General features: G+C 59.8%; 7 non-coding genes across 7 annotated transcripts; all 7 read left to right on the top strand.

The window, feature by feature from the left end:
- Positions 1–2181: 2181 nt before the first annotated feature.
- Positions 2182–2301, top strand: LOC122112300. Its single transcript, XR_006148192.1, has one exon. It is a non-coding gene; the product is annotated as a 5S ribosomal RNA (ribosomal RNA).
- Positions 2302–4998: 2697 nt separating this feature from the next.
- On the top strand, positions 4999–5117 carry LOC122112291. The gene has a single exon (XR_006148184.1). It is a non-coding gene; the product is annotated as a 5S ribosomal RNA (ribosomal RNA).
- A 2695-nt stretch (positions 5118–7812) lies between these two features.
- On the top strand, positions 7813–7931 carry LOC122112290. The gene has a single exon (XR_006148183.1). It is a non-coding gene; the product is annotated as a 5S ribosomal RNA (ribosomal RNA).
- Positions 7932–10613: 2682 nt separating this feature from the next.
- On the top strand, positions 10614–10732 carry LOC122112289. Its single transcript, XR_006148182.1, has one exon. It is a non-coding gene; the product is annotated as a 5S ribosomal RNA (ribosomal RNA).
- A 2677-nt stretch (positions 10733–13409) lies between these two features.
- LOC122112288 lies at positions 13410–13528 on the top strand. Its single transcript, XR_006148181.1, has one exon. It is a non-coding gene; the product is annotated as a 5S ribosomal RNA (ribosomal RNA).
- Positions 13529–16213: 2685 nt separating this feature from the next.
- On the top strand, positions 16214–16332 carry LOC122112287. Its single transcript, XR_006148180.1, has one exon. It is a non-coding gene; the product is annotated as a 5S ribosomal RNA (ribosomal RNA).
- Positions 16333–19004: 2672 nt separating this feature from the next.
- On the top strand, positions 19005–19123 carry LOC122112285. The gene has a single exon (XR_006148178.1). It is a non-coding gene; the product is annotated as a 5S ribosomal RNA (ribosomal RNA).
- The last annotated feature ends 1403 nt before the right edge of the window (positions 19124–20526 follow it).

The raw sequence follows: 20526 nt of genomic DNA, 5'->3' as shown, positions 1-20526 counted from the left end.
AGCCACTCCACCCGCCCCTCTACTGCCTGGCATGACTTCCTGTGGGTACCTGAGGGGCTTCTTTGTGGCTTTGCCCAACCTTCTCTATGTGGGATGCCTACTCCTTGAATAGATGAATTGCTATCACTGAAATGAGGCTTGGCTCAAGTGTTCCAAGAAAGCCTTTCCTGCCTGCCTGCCTGCCTGCCGGCCTGCTTGCCTGTGGACTTTCCTAGCAGCTTGAAGACCCTGAGCTTCAATGCCAGGACAGACTAGCCAAGAGAAGGAGGGACACAGAGAAGCATAGAGCACACTCCAGCCATTTGCTTGACTAGAAAGCTGAGGCTCCTGGTATGCCTGCCATCTTGTTGAGCCCATGCACAAGCCCCCAGGAGGAGTCTCTGCTGTCAGCACATCCAGCAGGCAGACTAGACGGAGAGATTCCAGAGCCTCGCTGGGTGCCTACATGCGTGCAGTGGGGAGGAAGGAGGGCTGGGACACAGTGTCTCCCCCTGGGAAGCACATACTGCAAAGTGGGATCCCACTTTGCAGGGTGAGAGGTGCGGGCTGCTGTTGTGAAGAAGAACCCCCAGTGATTTGGGATCCTTGGGGGAAGGAGCCCAATGACCCTGCAGTTACACACCGCCTTGCCAACACACACCCTAGGAAGCACAAGGGAGATGGGTTGGAAGCTGTTGGAGTTGCCACCTTGAGAAGACACGAGGTGAAGAAGAAGCCTGGCAGTCAGAAGAAGCAGTTGGCCACCAGGGCTGGAATGCTCAGTCCCCGCAACGAAGTACGGTGGGAGGGTTGGCATGGGAGCTGGGCTGTGCTCAGAAGGACAGAGGCCCAGGGGGCCTTGTGCAGCCACCTCCAATGTATGCAAGCCATCCCCACCCTGTGGGATCTAGTGAAGCCTGGAATTAAGTTCGGTGCAGGCACACACACACACACACACACAGAGACAGAGTGAGAGAGAGAGAGAGAGAGAGAGAGAGAGAGAGAGAGAGAGAGAGAGAGAGAGAGATGGGAGAGAGAGAGAGAGAGAGAAAGACAGAGCAATTGGTTTAGGGAGAGAATCAGCCCTCCCTTCGCGCAAACACAGAGTCACAGTGGTTTCAGGAGGCTGGCAAGGCTAGATTGGATGGACAGAAAGAGGACAAGGCACCAGCCTCACGCCCGTGCTTTCCCACACTGGGGACCTCCCATTCCATGTACCGTCCAAGGGAGTCCTGTCCTCCCTGGTTTTCCTTGCCGGGTTGGGGCCCCTGGTGGCATCTAGAGACCTGCTGTGCAGGTCTTGATCAGAGGTTGGGCTGAAGGGTCCAATTAGGTGTTAGGGCGGGGGTTCCGTTGGGCTTCAGCTTTTGGCTGTGAATTGGTGTCAGCATTGGCCTTAGGCTTGGGTTAGGTGAGGTTTAGGGAAGAGGTGGGGGACAGGGGTCAGGTGCGATTTCAGTATGGAAGATGGGGTTAGGGTGAGACTTGGGATAGGTTTGAGCTTAGGTGTAGACCTACTCCATGGGGTTGAGGGTTTGGGTGAGGGTTACTGGTGGGGTGAGGAATGGGCCTGTCCTGAGGACAGTTGTGGACCAGGTTTCTGGGTTAGGTGGTTCTGCACCGGCACTAGAGAGGTGACTTCCAGGATGCTCTGCAAAGCCCAGGCCTCTGCTGAGTGCATGGCCGGTGAGGGCAAAGCGAGGTGAGGGAGGGAGGGAGGCAAGCGCAGTGAGATGCAAAGCATCGGGAAGCAGCCAAATGCACAGCCATGCACCGAGAGATGGAAGCGGTCCCTCAGTAGCCTGGCGGCCGGAGAAGACAGGTGGGGAGCCTTGCAAGTGCACTTGCCTTAAGCGCTTGAATGTGCAAGGCTGACGCAGGCAGGCTGTGGGGTAGGAGGGCAGGGCAGTGAGTCGCTGGGAAATCGGCCCGGTCTCCTTCTGGGCATTAGTGCGTGTGTGGGGAAGGTTGGGTGGAAGGGGGGGAGAGAGCGCTTGGCGGCGAGAGCAGCAGGCTCGGCTTGCTGGCAGAGGCTGCGGTCCGTGCGTTGGTGCGAGCGTGCTCCGATGCAGTTGTGCGAGCAGGCAGGCGCAGCAGGTGTGTGTGAGGCGAGAGCCGCAGGCAGAGGCTGGCGAGAGCGTGGAGAGCGGAGGCTGCAGAGGCGGCGAGCAGCATTTGGGGCTGCGCGCAGCGGCAGCAGGCGTCTACGGCCATACCACCCTGAACGCGCCCGATCTCGTCTGATCTCGGAAGCTAAGCAGGGTCGGGCCTGGGTTAGTACTTGGATGGGAGACCGCCTGGGAATACCGGGTGCTGTAGGCTTTTGCCTCCACCCGGCCCGGGGGCCCGCCCCGGCCTTCCACCTCTCCACGCCCACCCCAGGCCTACTGCCTCCTCCGCCCCCCTCCGCCGCCGCCCTCCACCCCCCCCCACCCCCCCCCCCCACCCGCCCCTCTTCTTTCATCCAAGCCAGCCCACCTTAGTCTGCTTCTTCACAACCCCAGCCCGCACCGCTCAGCCTGCCTTCTGCACACTTTCCCCACACATGCTCACACACCCTCCTGGCACGCTGACTCCCTCACAGTCACAATCACAATCACCTGCTCCACACACACTCAAACCCTAGCTCCACTGTGCTCACAGCCCTGCCTAGGGAGCCCCTGCCCACCCCACACACTCTGACCACACCGCAGGCCCGTGCCACACCCCGCACTTCCGCACGGTGGCGCACTCACACCCATCCCACTGCTCTTGCCAGGCTCACTGGTTTCTCGCTTCTGGCTGCAAGCACATCTAGCCTGTGGCCAGCAGCTCCCCGGCCGGACCCGTACCCACCCATCACTCAGCCACTCCACCCGCCCCTCTACTGCCTGGCATGACTTCCTGTGGGTACCTGAGGGGCTTCTTTGTGGCTTTGCCCAACCTTCTCTATGTGGGATGCCTACTCCTTGAATAGATGAATTGCTATCACTGAAATGAGGCTTGGCTCAAGTGTTCCAAGAAAGCCTTTCCTGCCTGCCTGCCTGCCTGCCGGCCTGCTTGCCTGTGGACTTTCCTAGCAGCTTGAAGACCCTGAGCTTCAATGCCAGGACAGACTAGCCAAGAGAAGGAGGGACACAGAGAAGCATAGAGCACACTCCAGCCATTTGCTTGACTAGAAAGCTGAGGCTCCTGGTATGCCTGCCATCTTGTTGAGCCCATGCACAAGCCCCCAGGAGGAGTCTCTGCTGTCAGCACATCCAGCAGGCAGACTAGACGGAGAGATTCCAGAGCCTCGCTGGGTGCCTACATGCGTGCAGTGGGGAGGAAGGAGGGCTGGGACACAGTGTCTCCCCCTGGGAAGCACATACTGCAAAGTGGGATCCCACTTTGCAGGGTGAGAGGTGCGGGCTGCTGTTGTGAAGAAGAACCCCCAGTGATTTGGGATCCTTGGGGGAAGGAGCCCAATGACCCTGCAGTTACACACCGCCTTGCCAACACACACCCTAGGAAGCACAAGGGAGATGGGTTGGAAGCTGTTGGAGTTGCCACCTTGAGAAGACACGAGGTGAAGAAGAAGCCTGGCAGTCAGAAGAAGCAGTTGGCCACCAGGGCTGGAATGCTCAGTCCCCGCAACGAAGTACGGTGGGAGGGTTGGCATGGGAGCTGGGCTGTGCTCAGAAGGACAGAGGCCCAGGGGGCCTTGTGCAGCCACCTCCAATGTATGCAAGCCATCCCCACCCTGTGGGATCTAGTGAAGCCTGGAATTAAGTTCGGTGCAGGCACACACACACACACACACACAGAGACAGAGTGAGAGAGAGAGAGAGAGAGAGAGAGAGAGAGAGAGAGAGAGAGAGAGAGAGAGATGGGAGAGAGAGAGAGAGAGAAAGACAGAGCAATTGGTTTAGGGAGAGAATCAGCCCTCCCTTCGCGCAAACACAGAGTCACAGTGGTTTCAGGAGGCTGGCAAGGCTAGATTGGATGGACAGAAAGAGGACAAGGCACCAGCCTCACGCCCGTGCTTTCCCACACTGGGGACCTCCCATTCCATGTACCGTCCAAGGGAGTCCTGTCCTCCCTGGTTTTCCTTGCCGGGTTGGGGCCCTGGTGGCATCTAGAGACCTGCTGTGCAGGTCTTGATCAGAGGTTGGGCTGAAGGGTCCAATTAGGTGTTAGGGCGGGGGTTCCGTTGGGCTTCAGCTTTTGGCTGTGAATTGGTGTCAGCATTGGCCTTAGGCTTGGGTTAGGTGAGGTTTAGGGAAGAGGTGGGGGACAGGGGTCAGGTGCGATTTCAGTATGGAAGATGGGGTTAGGGTGAGACTTGGGATAGGTTTGAGCTTAGGTGTAGACCTACTCCATGGGGTTGAGGGTTTGGGTGAGGGTTACTGGTGGGGTGAGGAATGGGCCTGTCCTGAGGACAGTTGTGGACCAGGTTTCTGGGTTAGGTGGTTCTGCACCGGCACTAGAGAGGTGACTTCCAGGATGCTCTGCAAAGCCCAGGCCTCTGCTGAGTGCATGGCCGGTGAGGGCAAAGCGAGGTGAGGGAGGGAGGGAGGCAAGCGCAGTGAGATGCAAAGCATCGGGAAGCAGCCAAATGCACAGCCATGCACCGAGAGATGGAAGCGGTCCCTCAGTAGCCTGGCGGCCGGAGAAGACAGGTGGGGAGCCTTGCAAGTGCACTTGCCTTAAGCGCTTGAATGTGCAAGGCTGACGCAGGCAGGCTGTGGGGTAGGAGGGCAGGGCAGTGAGTCGCTGGGAAATCGGCCCGGTCTCCTTCTGGGCATTAGTGCGTGTGTGGGGAAGGTTGGGTGGAAGGGGGGAGAGAGCGCTTGGCGGCGAGAGCAGCAGGCTCGGCTTGCTGGCAGAGGCTGCGGTCCGTGCGTTGGTGCGAGCGTGCTCCGATGCAGTTGTGCGAGCAGGCAGGCGCAGCAGGTGTGTGTGAGGCGAGAGCCGCAGGCAGAGGCTGGCGAGAGCGTGGAGAGCGGAGGCTGCAGAGGCGGCGAGCAGCATTTGGGGCTGCGCGCAGCGGCAGCAGGCGTCTACGGCCATACCACCCTGAACGCGCCCGATCTCGTCTGATCTCGGAAGCTAAGCAGGGTCGGGCCTGGTTAGTACTTGGATGGGAGACCGCCTGGGAATACCGGGTGCTGTAGGCTTTTGCCTCCACCCGGCCCGGGGGCCCGCCCCGGCCTTCCACCTCTCCACGCCCACCCCAGGCCTACTGCCTCCTCCGCCCCCCTCCGCCGCCGCCCTCCACCCCCCCCCACCCCCCCCCCCCCCCGCCCTCTTCTTTCATCCAAGCCAGCCCACCTTAGTCTGCTTCTTCACAACCCCAGCCCGCACCGCTCAGCCTGCCTTCTGCACACTTTCCCCACACATGCTCACACACCCTCCTGGCACGCTGACTCCCTCACAGTCACAATCACAATCACCTGCTCCACACACACTCAAACCCTAGCTCCACTGTGCTCACAGCCCTGCCTAGGGAGCCCCTGCCCACCCCACACACTCTGACCACACCGCAGGCCCGTGCCACACCCCGCACTTCCGCACGGTGGCGCACTCACACCCATCCCACTGCTCTTACCAGGCTCACTGGTTTCTCGCTTCTGGCTGCAAGCACATCTAGCCTGTGGCCAGCAGCTCCCCGGCCGGACCCGTACCCACCCATCACTCAGCCACTCCACCCGCCCCTCTACTGCCTGGCATGACTTCCTGTGGGTACCTGAGGGGCTTCTTTGTGGCTTTGCCCAACCTTCTCTATGTGGGATGCCTACTCCTTGAATAGATGAATTGCTATCACTGAAATGAGGCTTGGCTCAAGTGTTCCAAGAAAGCCTTTCCTGCCTGCCTGCCTGCCTGCCGGCCTGCTTGCCTGTGGACTTTCCTAGCAGCTTGAAGACCCTGAGCTTCAATGCCAGGACAGACTAGCCAAGAGAAGGAGGGACACAGAGAAGCATAGAGCACACTCCAGCCATTTGCTTGACTAGAAAGCTGAGGCTCCTGGTATGCCTGCCATCTTGTTGAGCCCATGCACAAGCCCCCAGGAGGAGTCTCTGCTGTCAGCACATCCAGCAGGCAGACTAGACGGAGAGATTCCAGAGCCTCGCTGGGTGCCTACATGCGTGCAGTGGGGAGGAAGGAGGGCTGGGACACAGTGTCTCCCCCTGGGAAGCACATACTGCAAAGTGGGATCCCACTTTGCAGGGTGAGAGGTGCGGGCTGCTGTTGTGAAGAAGAACCCCCAGTGATTTGGGATCCTTGGGGGAAGGAGCCCAATGACCCTGCAGTTACACACCGCCTTGCCAACACACACCCTAGGAAGCACAAGGGAGATGGGTTGGAAGCTGTTGGAGTTGCCACCTTGAGAAGACACGAGGTGAAGAAGAAGCCTGGCAGTCAGAAGAAGCAGTTGGCCACCAGGGCTGGAATGCTCAGTCCCCGCAACGAAGTACGGTGGGAGGGTTGGCATGGGAGCTGGGCTGTGCTCAGAAGGACAGAGGCCCAGGGGGCCTTGTGCAGCCACCTCCAATGTATGCAAGCCATCCCCACCCTGTGGGATCTAGTGAAGCCTGGAATTAAGTTCGGTGCAGGCACACACACACACACACACACAGAGACAGAGTGAGAGAGAGAGAGAGAGAGAGAGAGAGAGAGAGAGAGAGAGAGAGAGAGAGAGATGGGAGAGAGAGAGAGAGAGAAAGACAGAGCAATTGGTTTAGGGAGAGAATCAGCCCTCCCTTCGCGCAAACACAGAGTCACAGTGGTTTCAGGAGGCTGGCAAGGCTAGATTGGATGGACAGAAAGAGGACAAGGCACCAGCCTCACGCCCGTGCTTTCCCACACTGGGGACCTCCCATTCCATGTACCGTCCAAGGGAGTCCTGTCCTCCCTGGTTTTCCTTGCCGGGTTGGGGCCCTGGTGGCATCTAGAGACCTGCTGTGCAGGTCTTGATCAGAGGTTGGGCTGAAGGGTCCAATTAGGTGTTAGGGCGGGGGTTCCGTTGGGCTTCAGCTTTTGGCTGTGAATTGGTGTCAGCATTGGCCTTAGGCTTGGGTTAGGTGAGGTTTAGGGAAGAGGTGGGGGACAGGGGTCAGGTGCGATTTCAGTATGGAAGATGGGGTTAGGGTGAGACTTGGGATAGGTTTGAGCTTAGGTGTAGACCTACTCCATGGGGTTGAGGGTTTGGGTGAGGGTTACTGGTGGGGTGAGGAATGGGCCTGTCCTGAGGACAGTTGTGGACCAGGTTTCTGGGTTAGGTGGTTCTGCACCGGCACTAGAGAGGTGACTTCCAGGATGCTCTGCAAAGCCCAGGCCTCTGCTGAGTGCATGGCCGGTGAGGGCAAAGCGAGGTGAGGGAGGGAGGGAGGCAAGCGCAGTGAGATGCAAAGCATCGGGAAGCAGCCAAATGCACAGCCATGCACCGAGAGATGGAAGCGGTCCCTCAGTAGCCTGGCGGCCGGAGAAGACAGGTGGGGAGCCTTGCAAGTGCACTTGCCTTAAGCGCTTGAATGTGCAAGGCTGACGCAGGCAGGCTGTGGGGTAGGAGGGCAGGGCAGTGAGTCGCTGGGAAATCGGCCCGGTCTCCTTCTGGGCATTAGTGCGTGTGTGGGGAAGGTTGGGTGGAAGGGGGGAGAGAGCGCTTGGCGGCGAGAGCAGCAGGCTCGGCTTGCTGGCAGAGGCTGCGGTCCGTGCGTTGGTGCGAGCGTGCTCCGATGCAGTTGTGCGAGCAGGCAGGCGCAGCAGGTGTGTGTGAGGCGAGAGCCGCAGGCAGAGGCTGGCGAGAGCGTGGAGAGCGGAGGCTGCAGAGGCGGCGAGCAGCATTTGGGGCTGCGCGCAGCGGCAGCAGGCGTCTACGGCCATACCACCCTGAACGCGCCCGATCTCGTCTGATCTCGGAAGCTAAGCAGGGTCGGGCCTGGTTAGTACTTGGATGGGAGACCGCCTGGGAATACCGGGTGCTGTAGGCTTTTGCCTCCACCCGGCCCGGGGGCCCGCCCCGGCCTTCCACCTCTCCACGCCCACCCCAGGCCTACTGCCTCCTCCGCCCCCCTCCGCCGCCGCCCTCCACCCCCCCCACCCCCCCCCCCACCCGCCCTCTTCTTTCATCCAAGCCAGCCCACCTTAGTCTGCTTCTTCACAACCCCAGCCCGCACCGCTCAGCCTGCCTTCTGCACACTTTCCCCACACATGCTCACACACCCTCCTGGCACGCTGACTCCCTCACAGTCACAATCACAATCACCTGCTCCACACACACTCAAACCCTAGCTCCACTGTGCTCACAGCCCTGCCTAGGGAGCCCCTGCCCACCCCACACACTCTGACCACACCGCAGGCCCGTGCCACACCCCGCACTTCCGCACGGTGGCGCACTCACACCCATCCCACTGCTCTTGCCAGGCTCACTGGTTTCTCGCTTCTGGCTGCAAGCACATCTAGCCTGTGGCCAGCAGCTCCCCGGCCGGACCCGTACCCACCCATCACTCAGCCACTCCACCCGCCCCTCTACTGCCTGGCATGACTTCCTGTGGGTACCTGAGGGGCTTCTTTGTGGCTTTGCCCAACCTTCTCTATGTGGGATGCCTACTCCTTGAATAGATGAATTGCTATCACTGAAATGAGGCTTGGCTCAAGTGTTCCAAGAAAGCCTTTCCTGCCTGCCTGCCTGCCTGCCGGCCTGCTTGCCTGTGGACTTTCCTAGCAGCTTGAAGACCCTGAGCTTCAATGCCAGGACAGACTAGCCAAGAGAAGGAGGGACACAGAGAAGCATAGAGCACACTCCAGCCATTTGCTTGACTAGAAAGCTGAGGCTCCTGGTATGCCTGCCATCTTGTTGAGCCCATGCACAAGCCCCCAGGAGGAGTCTCTGCTGTCAGCACATCCAGCAGGCAGACTAGACGGAGAGATTCCAGAGCCTCGCTGGGTGCCTACATGCGTGCAGTGGGGAGGAAGGAGGGCTGGGACACAGTGTCTCCCCCTGGGAAGCACATACTGCAAAGTGGGATCCCACTTTGCAGGGTGAGAGGTGCGGGCTGCTGTTGTGAAGAAGAACCACCAGTGATTTGGGATCCTTGGGGGAAGGAGCCCAATGACCCTGCAGTTACACACCGCCTTGCCAACACACACCCTAGGAAGCACAAGGGAGATGGGTTGGAAGCTGTTGGAGTTGCCACCTTGAGAAGACACGAGGTGAAGAAGAAGCCTGGCAGTCAGAAGAAGCAGTTGGCCACCAGGGCTGGAATGCTCAGTCCCCGCAACGAAGTACGGTGGGAGGGTTGGCATGGGAGCTGGGCTGTGCTCAGAAGGACAGAGGCCCAGGGGGCCTTGTGCAGCCACCTCCAATGTATGCAAGCCATCCCCACCCTGTGGGATCTAGTGAAGCCTGGAATTAAGTTCGGTGCAGGCACACACACACACACACACACAGAGTGAGAGAGAGAGAGAGAGAGAGAGAGAGACAGAGACAGAGACAGAGAGAGAGATGGGAGAGAGAGAGAGAAAGACAGAGCAATTGGTTTAGGGAGAAAATCACCCCTCCCTTCGCGCAAACACAGAGTCACAGTGGTTTCAGGAGGCTGGCAAGGCTGGATTGGATGGACAGAAAGAGGACAAGGCACCAGCCTCACGCCCGTGCTTTCCCACACTGGGGACCTCCCATTCCATGTACCGTCCAAGGGAGTCCTGTCCTCCCTGGTTTTCCTTGCTGGGTTGGGGCCCTGGTGGCATCTAGAGACCTGCTGTGCAGGTCTTGATCAGAGGTTGGGCTGAAGGGTCCAATTAGGTGTTAGGGCGGGGGTTCCGTTGGGCTTCAGCTTTTGGCTGTGAATTGGGGTCAGCATTGGCCTTAGGCTTGGGTTAGGTGAGGTTTAGGGAAGAGGTGGGGGACAGGGGTCAGGTGAGATTTCAGTATGGAAGATGGGGTTAGGGTGAGACTTGGGATAGGTTTGAGCTTAGGTGTAGACCTACGCCATGGGGTTGAGGGTTTGGGTGAGGGTTACTGGTGGGGTGAGGAATGGGCCTGTCCTGAGGACAGTTGTGGACCAGGTTTCTGGGTTAGGTGGTTCTGCACCGGCACTAGAGAGGTGACTTCCAGGATGCTCTGCAAAGCCCAGGCCTCTGCTGAGTGCATGGCCGGTGAGGGCAAAGCGAGGTGAGGGAGGGAGGGAGGCAAGCGCAGTGAGATGCAAAGCATCGGGAAGCAGCCAAATGCACAGCCATGCACCGAGAGATGGAAGCGGTCCCTCAGTAGCCTGGCGGCCGGAGAAGACAGGTGGGGAGCCTTGCAAGTGCACTTGCCTTAAGCGCTTGAATGTGCAAGGCTGACGCAGGCAGGCTGTGGGGTAGGAGGGCAGGGCAGTGAGTCGCTGGGAAATCGGCCCGGTCTCCTTCTGGGCATTAGTGCGTGTGTGGGGAAGGTTGGGTGGAAGGGGGGAGAGAGCGCTTGGCGGCGAGAGCAGCAGGCTCGGCTTGCTGGCAGAGGCTGCGGTCCGTGCGTTGGTGCGAGCGTGCTCCGATGCAGTTGTGCGAGCAGGCAGGCGCAGCAGGTGTGTGTGAGGCGAGAGCCGCAGGCAGAGGCTGGCGAGAGCGTGGAGAGCGGAGGCTGCAGAGGCGGCGAGCAGCATTTGGGGCTGCGCGCAGCGGCAGCAGGCGTCTACGGCCATACCACCCTGAACGCGCCCGATCTCGTCTGATCTCGGAAGCTAAGCAGGGTCGGGCCTGGTTAGTACTTGGATGGGAGACCGCCTGGGAATACCGGGTGCTGTAGGCTTTTGCCTCCACCCGGCCCGGGGGCCCGCCCCGGCCTTCCACCTCTCCACGCCCACCCCAGGCCTACTGCCTCCTCCGCCCCCCTCCGCCGCCGCCCTCCACCCCCCCCCCCCCTCTTCTTTCATCCAAGCCAGCCCACCTTAGTCTGCTTCTTCACAACCCCAGCCCGCACCGCTCAGCCTGCCTTCTGCACACTTTCCCCACACATGCTCACACACCCTCCTGGCACGCTGACTCCCTCACAGTCACAATCACAATCACCTGCTCCACACACACTCAAACCCTAGCTCCACTGTGCTCACAGCCCTGCCTAGGGAGCCCCTGCCCACCCCACACACTCTGACCACACCGCAGGCCCGTGCCACACCCCGCACTTCCGCACGGTGGCGCACTCACACCCACCCCACTGCTCTTGCCAGGCTCACTGGTTTCTCGCTTCTGGCTGCAAGCACATCTAGCCTGTGGCCAGCAGCTCCCCGGCCGGACCCGTACCCACCCATCACTCAGCCACTCCACCCGCCCCTCTACTGCCTGGCATGACTTCCTGTGGGTACCTGAGGGGCTTCTTTGTGGCTTTGCCCAACCTTCTCTATGTGGGATGCCTACTCCTTGAATAGATGAATTGCTATCACTGAAATGAGGCTTGGCTCAAGTGTTCCAAGAAAGCCTTTCCTGCCTGCCTGCCTGCCTGCCGGCCTGCTTGCCTGTGGACTTTCCTAGCAGCTTGAAGACCCTGAGCTTCAATGCCAGGACAGACTAGCCAAGAGAAGGAGGGACACAGAGAAGCATAGAGCACACTCCAGCCATTTGCTTGACTAGAAAGCTGAGGCTCCTGGTATGCCTGCCATCTTGTTGAGCCCATGCACAAGCCCCCAGGAGGAGTCTCTGCTGTCAGCACATCCAGCAGGCAGACTAGACGGAGAGATTCCAGAGCCTCGCTGGGTGCCTACATGCGTGCAGTGGGGAGGAAGGAGGGCTGGGACACAGTGTCTCCCCCTGGGAAGCACATACTGCAAAGTGGGATCCCACTTTGCAGGGTGAGAGGTGCGGGCTGCTGTTGTGAAGAAGAACCCCCAGTGATTTGGGATCCTTGGGGGAAGGAGCCCAATGACCCTGCAGTTACACACCGCCTTGCCAACACACACCCTAGGAAGCACAAGGGAGATGGGTTGGAAGCTGTTGGAGTTGCCACCTTGAGAAGACACGAGGTGAAGAAGAAGCTTGGCAGTCAGAAGAAGCAGTTGGCCACCAGGGCTGGAATGCTCAGTCCCCGCAACGAAGTACGGTGGGAGGGTTGGCATGGGAGCTGGGCTGTGCTCAGAAGGACAGAGGCCCAGGGGGCCTTGTGCAGCCACCTCCAATGTATGCAAGCCATCCCCACCCTGTGGGATCTAGTGAAGCCTGGAATTAAGTTCGGTGCAGGCACACACAGACACACACACAGAGAGAGTGAGAGAGAGAGAGAGAGAGAGAGAGAGAGAGAGAGAGAGAAAGACAGAGAGAGAGATGGGAGAGAGAGAGAGAGAGAAAGACAGAGCAATTGGTTTAGGGAGAGAATCACCCCTCCCTTCGCGCAAACACAGAGTCACAGTGGTTTCAGGAGGCTGGCAAGGCTGGATTGGATGGACAGAAAGAGGACAAGGCACCAGCCTCACGCCCGTGCTTTCCCACACTGGGGACCTCCCATTCCATGTACCGTCCAAGGGAGTCCTGTCCTCCCTGGTTTTCCTTGCTGGGTTGGGGCCCTGGTGGCATCTAGAGACCTGCTGTGCAGGTCTTGATCAGAGGTTGGGCTGAAGGGTCCAATTAGGTGTTAGGGCGGGGGTTCCGTTGGGCTTCAGCTTTTGGCTGTGAATTGGGGTCAGCATTGGCCTTAGGCTTGGGTTAGGTGAGGTTTAGGGAAGAGGTGGGGGACAGGGGTCAGGTGCGATTTCAGTATGGAAGATGGGGTTAGGGTGAGACTTGGGATAGGTTTGAGCTTAGGTGTAGACCTACGCCATGGGGTTGAGGGTTTGGGTGAGGGTTACTGGTGGGGTGAGGAATGGGCCTGTCCTGAGGACAGTTGTGGACCAGGTTTCTGGGTTAGGTGGTTCTGCACCGGCACTAGAGAGGTGACTTCCAGGATGCTCTGCAAAGCCCAGGCCTCTGCTGAGTGCATGGCCGGTGAGGGCAAAGCGAGGTGAGGGAGGGAGGGAGGCAAGCGCAGTGAGATGCAAAGCATCGGGAAGCAGCCAAATGCACAGCCATGCACCGAGAGATGGAAGCGGTCCCTCAGTAGCCTGGCGGCCGGAGAAGACAGGTGGGGAGCCTTGCAAGTGCACTTGCCTTAAGCGCTTGAATGTGCAAGGCTGACGCAGGCAGGCTGTGGGGTAGGAGGGCAGGGCAGTGAGTCGCTGGGAAATCGGCCCGGTCTCCTTCTGGGCATTAGTGCGTGTGTGGGGAAGGTTGGGTGGAAGGGGGGAGAGAGCGCTTGGCGGCGAGAGCAGCAGGCTCGGCTTGCTGGCAGAGGCTGCGGTCCGTGCGTTGGTGCGAGCGTGCTCCGATGCAGTTGTGCGAGCAGGCAGGCGCAGCAGGTGTGTGTGAGGCGAGAGCCGCAGGCAGAGGCTGGCGAGAGCGTGGAGAGCGGAGGCTGCAGAGGCGGCGAGCAGCATTTGGGGCTGCGCGCAGCGGCAGCAGGCGTCTACGGCCATACCACCCTGAACGCGCCCGATCTCGTCTGATCTCGGAAGCTAAGCAGGGTCGGGCCTGGTTAGTACTTGGATGGGAGACCGCCTGGGAATACCGGGTGCTGTAGGCTTTTGCCTCCACCCGGCCCGGGGGCCCGCCCCGGCCTTCCACCTCTCCACGCCCACCCCAGGCCTACTGCCTCCTCCGCCCCCCTCCGCCGCCGCCCTCCACCCCCCCCCCCCCCCGCCCTCTTCTTTCATCCAAGCCAGCCCACCTTAGTCTGCTTCTTCACAACCCCAGCCCGCACCGCTCAGCCTGCCTTCTGCACACTTTCCCCACACATGCTCACACACCCTCCTGGCACGCTGACTCCCTCACAGTCACAATCACAATCACCTGCTCCACACACACTCAAACCCTAGCTCCACTGTGCTCACAGCCCTGCCTAGGGAGCCCCTGCCCACCCCACACACTCTGACCACACCGCAGGCCCGTGCCACACCCCGCACTTCCGCACGGTGGCGCACTCACACCCACCCCACTGCTCTTGCCAGGCTCACTGGTTTCTCGCTTCTGGCTGCAAGCACATCTAGCCTGTGGCCAGCAGCTCCCCGGCCGGACCCGTACCCACCCATCACTCAGCCACTCCACCCGCCCCTCTACTGCCTGGCATGACTTCCTGTGGGTACCTGAGGGGCTTCTTTGTGGCTTTGCCCAACCTTCTCTATGTGGGATGCCTACTCCTTGAATAGATGAATTGCTATCACTGAAATGAGGCTTGGCTCAAGTGTTCCAAGAAAGCCTTTCCTGCCTGCCTGCCTGCCTGCCGGCCTGCTTGCCTGTGGACTTTCCTAGCAGCTTGAAGACCCTGAGCTTCAATGCCAGGACAGACTAGCCAAGAGAAGGAGGGACACAGAGAAGCATAGAGCACACTCCAGCCATTTGCTTGACTAGAAAGCTGAGGCTCCTGGTATGCCTGCCATCTTGTTGAGCCCATGCACAAGCCCCCAGGAGGAGTCTCTGCTGTCAGCACATCCAGCAGGCAGACTAGACGGAGAGATTCCAGAGCCTCGCTGGGTGCCTACATGCGTGCAGTGGGGAGGAAGGAGGGCTGGGACACAGTGTCTCCCCCTGGGAAGCACATACTGCAAAGTGGGATCCCACTTTGCAGGGTGAGAGGTGCGGGCTGCTGTTGTGAAGAAGAACCCCCAGTGATTTGGGATCCTTGGGGGAAGGAGCCCAATGACCCTGCAGTTACACACCGCCTTGCCAACACACACCCTAGGAAGCACAAGGGAGATGGGTTGGAAGCTGTTGGAGTTGCCACCTTGAGAAGACACGAGGTGAAGAAGAAGCCTGGCAGTCAGAAGAAGCAGTTGGCCACCAGGGCTGGAATGCTCAGTCCCCGCAACGAAGTACGGTGGGAGGGTTGGCATGGGAGCTGGGCTGTGCTCAGAAGGACAGAGGCCCAGGGGGCCTTGTGCAGCCACCTCCAATGTATGCAAGCCATCCCCACCCTGTGGGATCTAGTGAAGCCTGGAATTAAGTTCGGTGCAGGCACACACAGACACACACACAGAGAGAGTGAGAGAGAGAGAGAGAGAGAGAGAGAGAGAGAGAGAGAGAGAAAGACAGAGAGAGAGATGGGAGAGAGAGAGAGAGAGAAAGACAGAGCAATTGGTTTAGGGAGAGAATCACCCCTCCCTTCGCGCAAACACAGAGTCACAGTGGTTTCAGGAGGCTGGCAAGGCTGGATTGGATGGACAGAAAGAGGACAAGGCACCAGCCTCACGCCCGTGCTTTCCCACACTGGGGACCTCCCATTCCATGTACCGTCCAAGGGAGTCCTGTCCTCCCTGGTTTTCCTTGCTGGGTTGGGGCCCTGGTGGCATCTAGAGACCTGCTGTGCAGGTCTTGATCAGAGGTTGGGCTGAAGGGTCCAATTAGGTGTTAGGGCGGGGGTTCCGTTGGGCTTCAGCTTTTGGCTGTGAATTGGGGTCAGCATTGGCCTTAGGCTTGGGTTAGGTGAGGTTTAGGGAAGAGGTGGGGGACAGGGGTCAGGTGCGATTTCAGTATGGAAGATGGGGTTAGGGTGAGACTTGGGATAGGTTTGAGCTTAGGTGTAGACCTACGCCATGGGGTTGAGGGTTTGGGTGAGGGTTACTGGTGGGGTGAGGAATGGGCCTGTCCTGAGGACAGTTGTGGACCAGGTTTCTGGGTTAGGTGGTTCTGCACCGGCACTAGAGAGGTGACTTCCAGGATGCTCTGCAAAGCCCAGGCCTCTGCTGAGTGCATGGCCGGTGAGGGCAAAGCGAGGTGAGGGAGGGAGGGAGGCAAGCGCAGTGAGATGCAAAGCATCGGGAAGCAGCCAAATGCACAGCCATGCACCGAGAGATGGAAGCGGTCCCTCAGTAGCCTGGCGGCCGGAGAAGACAGGTGGGGAGCCTTGCAAGTGCACTTGCCTTAAGCGCTTGAATGTGCAAGGCTGACGCAGGCAGGCTGTGGGGTAGGAGGGCAGGGCAGTGAGTCGCTGGGAAATCGGCCCGGTCTCCTTCTGGGCATTAGTGCGTGTGTGGGGAAGGTTGGGTGGAAGGGGGGAGAGAGCGCTTGGCGGCGAGAGCAGCAGGCTCGGCTTGCTGGCAGAGGCTGCGGTCCGTGCGTTGGTGCGAGCGTGCTCCGATGCAGTTGTGCGAGCAGGCAGGCGCAGCAGGTGTGTGTGAGGCGAGAGCCGCAGGCAGAGGCTGGCGAGAGCGTGGAGAGCGGAGGCTGCAGAGGCGGCGAGCAGCATTTGGGGCTGCGCGCAGCGGCAGCAGGCGTCTACGGCCATACCACCCTGAACGCGCCCGATCTCGTCTGATCTCGGAAGCTAAGCAGGGTCGGGCCTGGTTAGTACTTGGATGGGAGACCGCCTGGGAATACCGGGTGCTGTAGGCTTTTGCCTCCACCCGGCCCGGGGGCCCGCCCCGGCCTTCCACCTCTCCACGCCCACCCCAGGCCTACCTCCGCCGCCGCCCTCCACCCCCCCCCCCCGCCCTCTTCTTTCATCCAAGCCAGCCCACCTTAGTCTGCTTCTTCACAACCCCAGCCCGCACCGCTCAGCCTGCCTTCTGCACACTTTCCCCACACATGCTCACACACCCTCCTGGCACGCTGACTCCCTCACAGTCACAATCACAATCACCTGCTCCACACACACTCAAACCCTAGCTCCACTGTGCTCACAGCCCTGCCTAGGGAGCCCCTGCCCACCCCACACACTCTGACCACACCGCAGGCCCGTGCCACACCCCGCACTTCCGCACGGTGGCGCACTCACACCCACCCCACTGCTCTTGCCAGGCTCACTGGTTTCTCGCTTCTGGCTGCAAGCACATCTAGCCTGTGGCCAGCAGCTCCCCGGCCGGACCCGTACCCACCCATCACTCAGCCACTCCACCCGCCCCTCTACTGCCTGGCATGACTTCCTGTGGGTACCTGAGGGGCTTCTTTGTGGCTTTGCCCAACCTTCTCTATGTGGGATGCCTACTCCTTGAATAGATGAATTGCTATCACTGAAATGAGGCTTGGCTCAAGTGTTCCAAGAAAGCCTTTCCTGCCTGCCTGCCTGCCTGCCGGCCTGCTTGCCTGTGGACTTTCCTAGCAGCTTGAAGACCCTGAGCTTCAATGCCAGGACAGACTAGCCAAGAGAAGGAGGGACACAGAGAAGCATAGAGCACACTCCAGCCATTTGCTTGACTAGAAAGCTGAGGCTCCTGGTATGCCTGCCATCTTGTTGAGCCCATGCACAAGCCCCCAGGAGGAGTCTCTGCTGTCAGCACATCCAGCAGGCAGACTAGACGGAGAGATTCCAGAGCCTCGCTGGGTGCCTACATGCGTGCAGTGGGGAGGAAGGAGGGCTGGGACACAGTGTCTCCCCCTGGGAAGCACATACTGCAAAGTGGGATCCCACTTTGCAGGGTGAGAGGTGCGGGCTGCTGTTGTGAAGAAGAACCCCCAGTGATTTGGGATCCTTGGGGGAAGGAGCCCAATGACCCTGCAGTTACACACCGCCTTGCCAACACACACCCTAGGAAGCACAAGGGAGATGGGTTGGAAGCTGTTGGAGTTGCCACCTTGAGAAGACACGAGGTGAAGAAGAAGCCTGGCAGTCAGAAGAAGCAGTTGGCCACCAGGGCTGGAATGCTCAGTCCCCGCAACGAAGTACGGTGGGAGGGTTGGCATGGGAGCTGGGCTGTGCTCAGAAGGACAGAGGCCCAGGGGGCCTTGTGCAGCCACCTCCAATGTATGCAAGCCATCCCCACCCTGTGGGATCTAGTGAAGCCTGGAATTAAGTTCGGTGCAGGCACACACACACACACACACACAGAGAGAGTGAGAGAGAGAGAGAGAGAGAGAGAGAGAGAGAGAGAGAGAGAGAGAAAGACAGAGAGAGAGATGGGAGAGAGAGAGAGAGAGAAAGACAGAGCAATTGGTTTAGGGAGAGAATCACCCCTCCCTTCGCGCAAACACAGAGTCACAGTGGTTTCAGGAGGCTGGCAAGGCTGGATTGGATGGACAGAAAGAGGACAAGGCACCAGCCTCACGCCCGTGCTTTCCCACACTGGGGACCTCCCATTCCATGTACCGTCCAAGGGAGTCCTGTCCTCCCTGGTTTTCCTTGCTGGGTTGGGGCCCTGGTGGCATCTAGAGACCTGCTGTGCAGGTCTTGATCAGAGGTTGGGCTGAAGGGTCCAATTAGGTGTTAGGGCGGGGGTTCCGTTGGGCTTCAGCTTTTGGCTGTGAATTGGGGTCAGCATTGGCCTTAGGCTTGGGTTAGGTGAGGTTTAGGGAAGAGGTGGGGGACAGGGGTCAGGTGCGATTTCAGTATGGAAGATGGGGTTAGGGTGAGACTTGGGATAGGTTTGAGCTTAGGTGTAGACCTACGCCATGGGGTTGAGGGTTTGGGTGAGGGTTACTGGTGGGGTGAGGAATGGGCCTGTCCTGAGGACAGTTGTGGACCAGGTTTCTGGGTTAGGTGGTTCTGCACCGGCACTAGAGAGGTGACTTCCAGGATGCTCTGCAAAGCCCAGGCCTCTGCTGAGTGCATGGCCGGTGAGGGCAAAGCGAGGTGAGGGAGGGAGGGAGGCAAGCGCAGTGAGATGCAAAGCATCGGGAAGCAGCCAAATGCACAGCCATGCACCGAGAGATGGAAGCGGTCCCTCAGTAGCCTGGCGGCCGGAGAAGACAGGTGGGGAGCCTTGCAAGTGCACTTGCCTTAAGCGCTTGAATGTGCAAGGCTGACGCAGGCAGGCTGTGGGGTAGGAGGGCAGGGCAGTGAGTCGCTGGGAAATCGGCCCGGTCTCCTTCTGGGCATTAGTGCGTGTGTGGGGAAGGTTGGGTGGAAGGGGGGAGAGAGCGCTTGGCGGCGAGAGCAGCAGGCTCGGCTTGCTGGCAGAGGCTGCGGTCCGTGCGTTGGTGCGAGCGTGCTCCGATGCAGTTGTGCGAGCAGGCAGGCGCAGCAGGTGTGTGTGAGGCGAGAGCCGCAGGCAGAGGCTGGCGAGAGCGTGGAGAGCGGAGGCTGCAGAGGCGGCGAGCAGCATTTGGGGCTGCGCGCAGCGGCAGCAGGCGTCTACGGCCATACCACCCTGAACGCGCCCGATCTCGTCTGATCTCGGAAGCTAAGCAGGGTCGGGCCTGGTTAGTACTTGGATGGGAGACCGCCTGGGAATACCGGGTGCTGTAGGCTTTTGCCTCCACCCGGCCCGGGGGCCCGCCCCGGCCTTCCACCTCTCCACGCCCACCCCAGGCCTACTGCCTCCTCCGCCCCCCTCCGCCGCCGCCCTCCACCCCCCCCCCCGCCCTCTTCTTTCATCCAAGCCAGCCCACCTTAGTCTGCTTCTTCACAACCCCAGCCCGCACCGCTCAGCCTGCCTTCTGCACACTTTCCCCACACATGCTCACACACCCTCCTGGCACGCTGACTCCCTCACAGTCACAATCACAATCACCTGCTCCACACACACTCAAACCCTAGCTCCACTGTGCTCACAGCCCTGCCTAGGGAGCCCCTGCCCACCCCACACACTCTGACCACACCGCAGGCCCGTGCCACACCCCGCACTTCCGCACGGTGGCGCACTCACACCCACCCCACTGCTCTTGCCAGGCTCACTGGTTTCTCGCTTCTGGCTGCAAGCACATCTAGCCTGTGGCCAGCAGCTCCCCGGCCGGACCCGTACCCACCCATCACTCAGCCACTCCACCCGCCCCTCTACTGCCTGGCATGACTTCCTGTGGGTACCTGAGGGGCTTCTTTGTGGCTTTGCCCAACCTTCTCTATGTGGGATGCCTACTCCTTGAATAGATGAATTGCTATCACTGAAATGAGGCTTGGCTCAAGTGTTCCAAGAAAGCCTTTCCTGCCTGCCTGCCTGCCTGCCGGCCTGCTTGCCTGTGGACTTTCCTAGCAGCTTGAAGACCCTGAGCTTCAATGCCAGGACAGACTAGCCAAGAGAAGGAGGGACACAGAGAAGCATAGAGCACACTCCAGCCATTTGCTTGACTAGAAAGCTGAGGCTCCTGGTATGCCTGCCATCTTGTTGAGCCCATGCACAAGCCCCCAGGAGGAGTCTCTGCTGTCAGCACATCCAGCAGGCAGACTAGACGGAGAGATTCCAGAGCCTCGCTGGGTGCCTACATGCGTGCAGTGGGGAGGAAGGAGGGCTGGGACACAGTGTCTCCCCCTGGGAAGCACATACTGCAAAGTGGGATCCCACTTTGCAGGGTGAGAGGTGCGGGCTGCTGTTGTGAAGAAGAACCCCCAGTGATTTGGGATCCTTGGGGGAAGGAGCCCAATGACCCTGCAGTTACACACCGCCTTGCCAACACACACCCTAGGAAGCACAAGGGAGATGGGTTGGAAGCTGTTGGAGTTGCCACCTTGAGAAGACACGAGGTGAAGAAGAAGCCTGGCAGTCAGAAGAAGCAGTTGGCCACCAGGGCTGGAATGCTCAGTCCCCGCAACGAAGTACGGTGGGAGGGTTGGCATGGGAGCTGGGCTGTGCTCAGAAGGACAGAGGCCCAGGGGGCCTTGTGCAGCCACCTCCAATGTATGCAAGCCATCCCCACCCTGTGGGATCTAGTGAAGCC

The sequence above is a fragment of the Dipodomys spectabilis genome, unplaced genomic scaffold (assembly GCF_019054845.1).
Source record: "Dipodomys spectabilis isolate Male_0828 unplaced genomic scaffold, ASM1905484v1 ptg000092l, whole genome shotgun sequence".
In the NCBI taxonomy this organism is placed as follows: domain Eukaryota; kingdom Metazoa; phylum Chordata; class Mammalia; order Rodentia; family Heteromyidae; genus Dipodomys; species Dipodomys spectabilis.
The sequence above is the reverse complement of the archived record's forward strand: the minus strand, read 5'-3'. Positions and strand labels throughout refer to the sequence as shown.